Source organism: Phragmites australis, chromosome 6 (assembly GCF_958298935.1).
Source record: "Phragmites australis chromosome 6, lpPhrAust1.1, whole genome shotgun sequence".
Lineage (NCBI taxonomy): Eukaryota > Viridiplantae > Streptophyta > Magnoliopsida > Poales > Poaceae > Phragmites > Phragmites australis.
In genome coordinates, this window is record NC_084926.1 from 5,689,247 (window position 1) to 5,698,733 (window position 9,487).

Sequence of the window (9,487 nt, forward strand, 5' to 3'; positions counted from 1 at the left end):
GTAGCTTCTGAGCTACAGGATGGTAATTGGATTCGTATGGTGACCAATATTACAATAGAGATTCAGCTAAATGAATTCATCCATCTTTGGACAAAATTGCAAGGAGTAGTGCTGCAGGACAACATGTCGAACTCAATTGCTTGTAAGTGGACACCATATGGTACATATAGTACAAAATCTGCTTATGCGGTTTAGTTTCATGGCTCCTTTAGCCGCTGCAAAGCCAACATTGTTTGGAAATCCAAAGTAGAAAACAAATGTAAGTTCTTTGCTTGATTACTCATCCAACAAAAGCTTAACACTGCAGACAACCTTGCAAGAAAAAATTAGCCACGTAACGCCTCATGTTCCCTTTATGATCAAGCTCCTAAAACTGCGATTCACCTTGGCTAGTAATATGTGTATTCCAAAGAGGTGGGAACAAGTTGCTAACTGATTGGGTAGGTCAGAGTTCAGGAACATACACTTGCAGCATCACACATCAGTTCGAGATTGATGGGAAGCGACAATGGTGAGTATCCCCAAGATTGATCGAAAAATAGCCAACTCTGCTTTTATCTATGTGTGCTGGAGCATATGGAAAGAAAGGAATCGAAGAATTTTTCAGAAAAAAAGCTTATAGCCATTCCAGGTTTCGTATTTGGCGAATGAAGAAATGAGAACCAAACCGGGAAAGAATCTGGAGATCACCTAGATGATTTGTGTTGCGGCTCCTGATAGTGTGTTTTTGAACTATTTTATGGTGTCATATGTTATCTCTTGTAATTAACTTACTCTGATTTTTTATGGTTGCTCACAACCATATGTCTTTTGGTGTGTGATATATTTATGTAAAACTTCTTTCCTACTTTAATGAATGGTAGAGCTCATGCCCCCTTTCAAAAAAAATTAAAAAAATCATGGCGAATCGCGAGAATTTGCAAAATTGGAGTCGAGGCCAACGTGATATGACGAAGGCGATCGATCGAGCGAGCGAACTAGTGTGTGTTGACAAAATTTAGCTGTTCACATCGACATGGGCATGTGCAATTGATATTGTGTGATTTGGCGAGTAACATGCGTTATCGACCGAGTTTCTTTGCCTCTGGGATTGTCAGATATCACAATCCAATCTGATAGTTTAACGATGCATGCATGTGAGTTGCTCGGAAGCTGATGTCTCGATCGATCGCATTATACTACGTGCATGCAGTCCAGATCAAAACTGTAGAGATCTTGACCGGTTTCATTATTCACATCGATCTGAAATGATACTACTACCTCATAATATTCCCCACATTTCTTATTACCTCTGAATGTGTCACTGACAGGTGTGTTTCAGCCTACCTGGTAAGCCTCACAGTGAGAACTGAGGAATCTCACATTTATTCAGTGGCATATATAAGGAGTTTTATCCTCAACATTTTGTCACCCTTTCTGGACTAGTGCATTTGAAAACAGGCACTAAACAATTTTGCTCTTCACACTGAAATCTTTCAGAATTGCTAACTGCAGCTACCGCATACTAATTAAAAACTTCTTCCAACACAACATGTAGATCATCCTAAATGAAAGCAAGAAATGAGATATGGACGAGTCCTTGTCATCAGCAGAGAGTGCCTGAAACGAAGTAGCCGGGGACAGCGACACGGACAAAAAGCAGATCCCTGCGACCACACACCTGGAAGCGAAAGAAGATAAACACGATTCGTTGATCGATCGATTCTAGAGAGGAACTGAAGCAAGCAGGACCCGTCACGGATCGATCATTGTCGATGTTGCCAAAGATTCTCAAAGGATACACATTAGTTGACCTGATGTTTGTGGGTCTAATTACTGCTCTTGCTTACCCTGGACATGTGTGTGTGTCTGATTAATCTGGCAACCTCCCTACCCTCTTCATCATGATTAAAACAGCTCAGTTGTTTTGCTGCTGCTCACGGAAAATTAATGGGCAATTAATCTTTTTTATGGATGAAATTTTTTTTATTAACTTTTATCGTCATAACAAAAAGATACAAACAGGTAAGAGTTTGATCCGAGTTTTGGTATGACTAAGATGCACATGGTTCGAAGGATAAAAAAATCAAAAACAAAAAGAAATCCTGGAGAAACTCCAAACAAAATCTGTTTTATATGTACGCATAAATAAACAACTAAAAAACGGTAGAGACCAGTTGAGAGGTCCCAAGCGATCTCTTTTGCAGGCCACGATCACGAGAGAATATACTCTTCCACTGCTAGCTGTTCCGGCCGAGCTCACCATACAAACGCATGGTTCCCGCGTGCTCACGTGTCCGCGCCGAAATCCAGCCTTCCACGGTCCCGGCCGTCTCTGGTTGCCGCTGCTCCGTATGTGATGGCCGCGCCGAGTCCATGTCATCGCCACGCGCGACGTGACAGCGGCACCACCGGCACGTAGCGGCCACCAGCAGAATCCTACCATGGCCGGAGAAAGGCACGGCGGATGCTCGATACGATCCAAGTAGAAGCAGCCAACACGTTGCGCACACTTTCGGATACGGCGAAGTCCACAGTCATCACGCAGCAGCGCGGTTGGATTGGAACAAAGCCTGATTCGGCTTGATTTGTCCTGTTGCGTGCTTGGCTTTCGCTTTTCAGCTCCTGGAAAAGTAAGATCGAAGCTGCGTTCATGGCCAATGGCTTGTCGTTTGGGTGAGGAAGAATCTTTACCGACTTGGGACGCGCAGATAAAGCTGTGGTGTGACAGATTCAGTTCGAGACTAACATCCGGCCGACTTGGGTAGGAAGATATTTTTTAAGTCCAAAAATTACAAACACATGCGTCTGTTTTCTAATTTTGTAATTCTGTACACTGCAAAATTTGAAAGCTGACGTATATATTTGTATTTTTTGGATTTAACAATATAAAAACAAAAAGATCTCAACGCGGATATCTGTGTGTGGGCCGTAGTTGAAAGCCTGAAAAGCCCCATGGGCGTTCAATTCACCCATCTAGCACATAACTAGAGAGAACCGTGGAGATTTCCTCTCTTTAGCAATTCGATTCTCTTCTTACTTGCCCGTGCCAAAACACAAACGCCCTCACTTAATTCATCCAACACGTTTGCTTCGCATCAACCAGCTCGCGTCGTACATAAGGATGCAAATTTTGTATTTTTTAGATTATTAGACCAACCTAAAACTAAAAAATAATTAAAGATTCATTCTCACTTAATTAAGTTAAAAAAAACTAACAGAACAGTTATTTAGAATTACCCATTAGGTACTTATTTACATTCCTAGCTACACTGTACCCAATACCCATCTAAAAACACTTGAGGAACGCCCACGTCGGCCGTTCCAATTGTGGCCGTTTCGCTCGCCTCTATCCATGTTTCACATGTTTTTTTTTTTTTTTGAAAGACACGGATTAGCTATACCGGATACTAACTAAGAAGAAGCGGGGGATTCAAACACGGGCTAACCAGGCTTCACATGTGCCTCCAACTGGTTACATCACGAGAAATCACATGATGCGTTACCCAAGTGCAGATCCTAAGGATTGAACTCGGGTGGATAGGCTGGACACGGCCATCACTACCCGAGCTAGAGGTTCGTTCACTTTTCACACGTCTCCCTCGTGGATCACGGCTCGTCGCTCCATTTTCTCAACTCCTCCGGCCTCGCACCGCAACAAATCCGACGTGCTCCTTCTCTGCCGGTACAGCTCGGCCAACGTTTACCTCGCCGAGATCCAAACCGACCCGTCCAAATATTGCAACCAAGCAACGGCAGGCTCGGGGCGTCAACGTGTTCGTACACATGGACGAGCGTACATGCCGACGCCGGGAAAAACTCGTGGACAAAGCGACACGATCACGCGAGGCCGAGACGAGGCGAAGCCCAGGTGCGGATGTGGTAAACGGCCGGGCGGACACGTGTGGCACCGCTCCCCACTCGGGCGGACGGGGAAGAATCGGTCAGTTCCTCGTCCCGTATTTATACGCCCCCGGCCTCCCATGCACGGCGATGTTCCAAATGCTAATTTCATTTCTTCCCTGTGATCGCCACTGTCTCCAGAGAAAGTCTTAGATTCATCTTCTGAATGAAAAGATCCGAGAAGGTTTCGATCAGCGCTGCAAAGGAGGAGAAGGTTGCAATGGAGATGCAGAGAGATCAGGAGCAGGTGGCCGTGCGGGTGGTGCACAGTCAGGTGAGACGGATCAAACAAGAGGACGACGAGAAGGTGAAGGTGCACGAGACGTACCAGCACCAGGTCTCTGAGATGCGCCTCGTCCTCTGGGACATCGCCAGGCAGCGCTCTAGGTCGCCGCTCGGCCGGGTAGGTCCCCCGGCCATCTCCATCGCTAGGGAGGAAGCTCTTGCCTCTTGATCGCCCCCCTCGGGGTGGCGGGAGGCGGCCTATCGTGTCTAACCCCTTCCCCTCGTCAGGCGTTAGGATCGATTGATATCGTTGTTCGGATTTTTGTTTGATCGTCTTCTTGGCAAGTTCAGAGTGGTCCTTGGAATGGGAATTCAGAGTCGTTGTTAGGGTGATGCTCCTTCTGGATCATGTAAATATTCCTTGTTGTAGGGTAATTAAAGTTTTATGTGATCCCCTTGTGCAAAGATTCCCCCCCCCCCCTAAAGAACCAGTTAGTCAGAAGAACACATAATTTCAGATTCAAGAACATGAGAGCGTCTCATTTTCCCTACATTGTTGAAGTCTTTAGGTAGAGAGATCAGTTGCAACTTGGGCATGATAACCTGAAGACCTGTTCCAATTTAATGTTAAACATTGCACATGTGATGACAAGGAGGTGGTACAGAGTTAAAATTAGGGTCTATGTAATTTGCAGTAATCAGTACAGAACAGTTTGTCTGATGAAGAAATTCCAGAATGTCAAATATCCTACCTGGCAGATTTCTGTGGCGATAGCGTCTTGATTCTCTGGCTGAGATTCTGCATCACGTCAACGATCATGACCTTCTTCTGCAATCTAAACTGGACAACTAGTTCAGTAGTAAGAGGCGGTTCTCCTTTTAGAATGGCCTCGTCCTCCATTATCTTTGTGTGGAAGTGCTGAAGAGCAATGGCATAGAGTACAAGAACCGTTCAGAGCACTAAGGCTTCAACAGTAGGGTCTAAAAGAGCTCGCATGTCAAGGGACATCAAAGTTTTGAGGTCCTGCTTGTACACAACCTCTGGATCAACCGCAAGCAGCATCCGTAGAGCAGCTAACAAGCGTGCGTCAACTATGTCAGGGCCTCCTAAACTTACCTGAAAGAAACCAGGTCATGCCCATAGCAAGCGTCAAACTTTCTGAAACTAAAGTTAAAGAGGTTCAGACTGGTATGTGAATAATGCATTCAATAATCAGTACTTCAGTAGATTTGGATTCGACAATGTTCACAAGAAATAGAGGATGATTAGAATGTGGGAAAAACCTTCAAAACGGTGCCCTCTCCATGTAGATTTAGCTGTGACAAGATATCTTGTTGCCACTTGGCAGGTGCTAAAAAGTTGGTAGAAGAGACTCTTGCCTCCATGCTAGCAGCATCAAGAAGGGTTCCATCATAGCTAAGTTCCACTTGATCGTAAGGATTCGGTATTATCACAAATCCATAATCAAGAAGAAAGAAATCATTGGGGTGGAAACCGTAGTTCAGTGTTATTTCTGCATTTTGCTCAATCTTTGTCTCAGCAACAACCTGTGTGTGGAAATATAAACGTAAAGATAAGTAGATAGGCTTATTCTGCATATTCCCCAAGCAAGGAGATTATAGACTAAAACCGCTATTTACCTACCAAATCAGTCAAATAAATGCACTTCACTGTGCCACATCTTTGCAAACTATGTTATTATTAATTAAAAACATTAGTCACCTCTAGGTCCAGAAGTGGTAATAGTCTTCCATGCAGTTAAGTATTGCTCGCTAGACAAACAGACAGTGCCAATTGCACAAAGTTAGCGTAAAGAGTAGAGTAGTGATATGTCGATGCAAGTATCGCATGGCTAACAAATGCAAGCCAACATAAGAATTTGTAGTGATAATGCAGTGAAGATTGCAATTGGCACATGAATGTTATGAATTGTGATCGACCAGAGATGTCAGCAATGAGTGTATCGAATGACAAGAAGTAATAAGATATCCAGTAATTGCATCAATGCTTGCAAGCGGATATATGAGAGAGGAAAAGACAACGACTGGCATTGAAAATATTTAACTAGGTTATGAAAATCTAACATTTCAAGTGTATAAATGGAAAAATCAGAAGTGCAAGGACATCACAGGATACTTGCCTTAATGGACATGTCTGAGCTATTTACACTTTCTTCCTGGACGATCCTAGAATTTGGGTTAAGACTATGGTTACACATATCAATAAGAGGCAACAACATTGGGATTTCACCATGCAAACGGAATGCTCGAGAAGATGCAGTTGACATAACCCATCCAAGGGAAGATGAATTTAAACCTTGCCCACAAAAAGGATGATCTTGCAAGGGCACGATTCCAAACTTATGTTGTACCTCGTTCTCAAACTCAAGAAGGAAACATCTTTTATTCACTTGAAATAGAATGAGTCAGAAAAGAAAGAGGGAAATAATGAACATCCTTTAGATACGAGTATCACCATATATTTTTAACAACCTGTAGAGGAGAGGGGTGTACAGTAAGTTTCTTATGTCTTCCTCAGGAAAGAAGATTGGTATGGTAAACATCTCTGCCAGACTGGAAATATATGGCCACTAAGATGAATCAGGTTTGGCCTTTTCTTGAAGCAATCTCAAGCCCAGCTTCATAGCCCATAGTTCCTCCGTTAAATGCTTCCAACATGATTGAATTTACTCCATGTTCACTTTCCAAGATTAAAAAAAATCCCCTTATAACTAAAATTAGGGATGTTAGTAAAACTTGACACATAATTTTTTTTAGCAGATATAAGTTCAATCAAATGACAACATCGGTTACAAACAGATTACCAAACAGTTCAGTAACAGGAAAACATGACTAAAGCTTATTCAACTCAATGTACCATCTCAGAAAATGTAACAAAAAAAGGAACTAAACTATGAAATGCCTCTAATTCCATATATTGAGCTACATGAGTATGGTATTTATTCTCAAATGCAATATCTAAACCTTGAAACTAAATCCTTAAGTTGATTCGATGAAAACAAAAATATTATACACCGCAAGCGGCACGCGTACACAACACTATACAATATTGTATATACTAACTAGAAGCCTAAGTTCCGAACTCTTTGGGCTCACTTTGTCCATTTAGGCCCTGTTTGGAAGGGGTGTTTTAGGACCCAAATCATTAGAAATTAGTACAAACTTAAATTAAATTCTAAAAACTCCTAAGTAACCCCTCTCTTCCAAACAAGCCCTTAACATAATAATCCTTAGTCCCTACAATAATGTTGTAACTATTGATATCATTTATTATTTGCCATTTTCTTTGGTTGTGTTGTCATTAATCACTAAAAAGGGGGAAATTGTAGCAAAAATGGCCATATTAGGCTATAGATTGTGATTTTGATAGTTAATGATAATATAGTCATTGCGAATAACATATTTGTCAAGAATATATGTTAGTAAGTCTTATGGATGTAATATATTAAGAAGCCACCGCAGCTGAGATAAAATTTGATTGAATTGGAGAAGTCCTGGTAGAATTGACCTTATTGGATGGTCCGGTGCAGAGGATTTTGCACTCATCGGAGTATTTTGTTAAGAGGCAAAGTGAAGGATGATGACTTCATAAGATGGTCCGGTGCTCCATGTGTTGAACTCACCGGAGTATTTCTGACAAAGAGGGAGAATGCTGAGAACTTCATCGTATAGTCCGATGATCTACATATGGTAACACCAGAGTATCTTCTACAGAGAAGAATGCAAGTGCAGAAGATTGAAGATCAACCCACCAGATGGTTTGGTGTTTGGTTTTGTGCACATCGGAGTATAGCACCAGAGCATTTTTTGTAAATGTGACTGCAAGTGTTCAAGAATGAAAAACAAACCACCGGTAGGTTCGGTGCTCCGAAGATCAATGCATTGGAGCATTTCTTGCAGAGAAGAAGTGATGCGGTCTGGCTCAAGATAACTCACTGGAAGGTCCGGTGATAGATTTGAAGGCACATCGGAATGTCCGGTGTCCACATGGCTTTGAGTGGAGTTCCAACGGCTAGTTTTTAATGCTGTACTCACCGAATCATCCGGTGTTAACATATTTTCCGAGCCGTTGGGAAAACGGCTAGTTGACGGGTTTGAGGCTATAAGTATCTCTCCACTCAGTCATTTGAAGGTGTGATATGTTGCTGGAGTTTATAGGAACCTCATATACACTTGAGAAGACATTCAAGCCACCAAAATGCTTAAAATAATTATCCAAGACAATTAGGCACAAGATTAGAAAGTGTTTAGTGTTTATAGGGCTAGAGTGAGTTGTAGCTATGTGCTACAGCTTGAAGAAAGTATCAAAGAGTGATTCTAACTTGTACCAAGAGAGACATCAGCACCTTAAAGTATTGGTGACTCACTGGCAAGTTTGTTGACCATCTGACTTGGTGTGAAGTGGCGGCAAGATACGTGTATGGGGACGCAGAGATCCTTGTCTTGGTGGCTCAAGCGCCGAAGTGATCATAACAGTAAGTGACCGGAAGAGAGGCTAGTGGTGAGATCTTGTCTTGGTGTCTTGGTGGCTCATTGTGCTTGAGATATTATCTTGGCGACTTGGTAGGTTAAGAGCCGTGACCGAAAGAGACTTGGTGATCATGAGCGTATCCTTTGTGAAGCTCGAATATGGACTAAGGATGACATTCATACCATTGATATTATGGGATAAAAATCTCTTGTGCCGAGTTTATCTCTTTAACTTATTTACGTTTTCGCATTTACATACTTACAATTTACCTTGTTAGAGTAAGTTATATTCCTTTTGAGCGATAGAGTAAACACACTAGATAAACGTAGAGTATATTTAGATAGAAATTGAGATATATTTATCATATAAAGTTTTTAGAGTCAATTTTTAGTTTAGATTTCTAATTATTCTAATTCACCTTTCCTCACAGCAACAAATTTTTTCGACAACTATTTGTTTGACTGTCACAACTGTGACAAATTATATTTTGTTAGTCCCTGACACGCACATCATATGTTTTTTTTACTAATTTTATCACATTTATAACTAAAAATTTATTAGCTACATTTTTATAATAAAATATATTTAACTAACTTGTATGATAAATTTAAACGTGAATCAAACTGACCTAGCGTCGCATAAGCGAGTGGAAGTAGAAAGTTCGCACACCCTTCCCTTCGCCGGCACAACGCCACCGCATGCGCTTCCCCGCGCTCGCCTCCTCTTCGCCTGCTCCGGGGAATCCCTATGGCGTCCACGCTCCTCACTCAGGCCCTCCACGAAGGCCTTGCTCGCGCGGCTCATCCTGATTTACCCCGCGCGGTGGCCCAGATCATCGGCCCAGCCCAGATTCCTCGCGTGACGGCTGCTATAGTGGTGCTGCCGGCC

General features: G+C 42.4%; 1 pseudogene; it reads right to left on the reverse strand.

Annotated features, from left to right (window-relative positions):
* Positions 1–4,855: 4,855 nt before the first annotated feature.
* On the reverse strand, positions 4,856–6,770 carry LOC133920807 (uncharacterized; annotated as a pseudogene).
* Between the last annotated feature and the right edge of the window lie 2,717 nt (positions 6,771–9,487).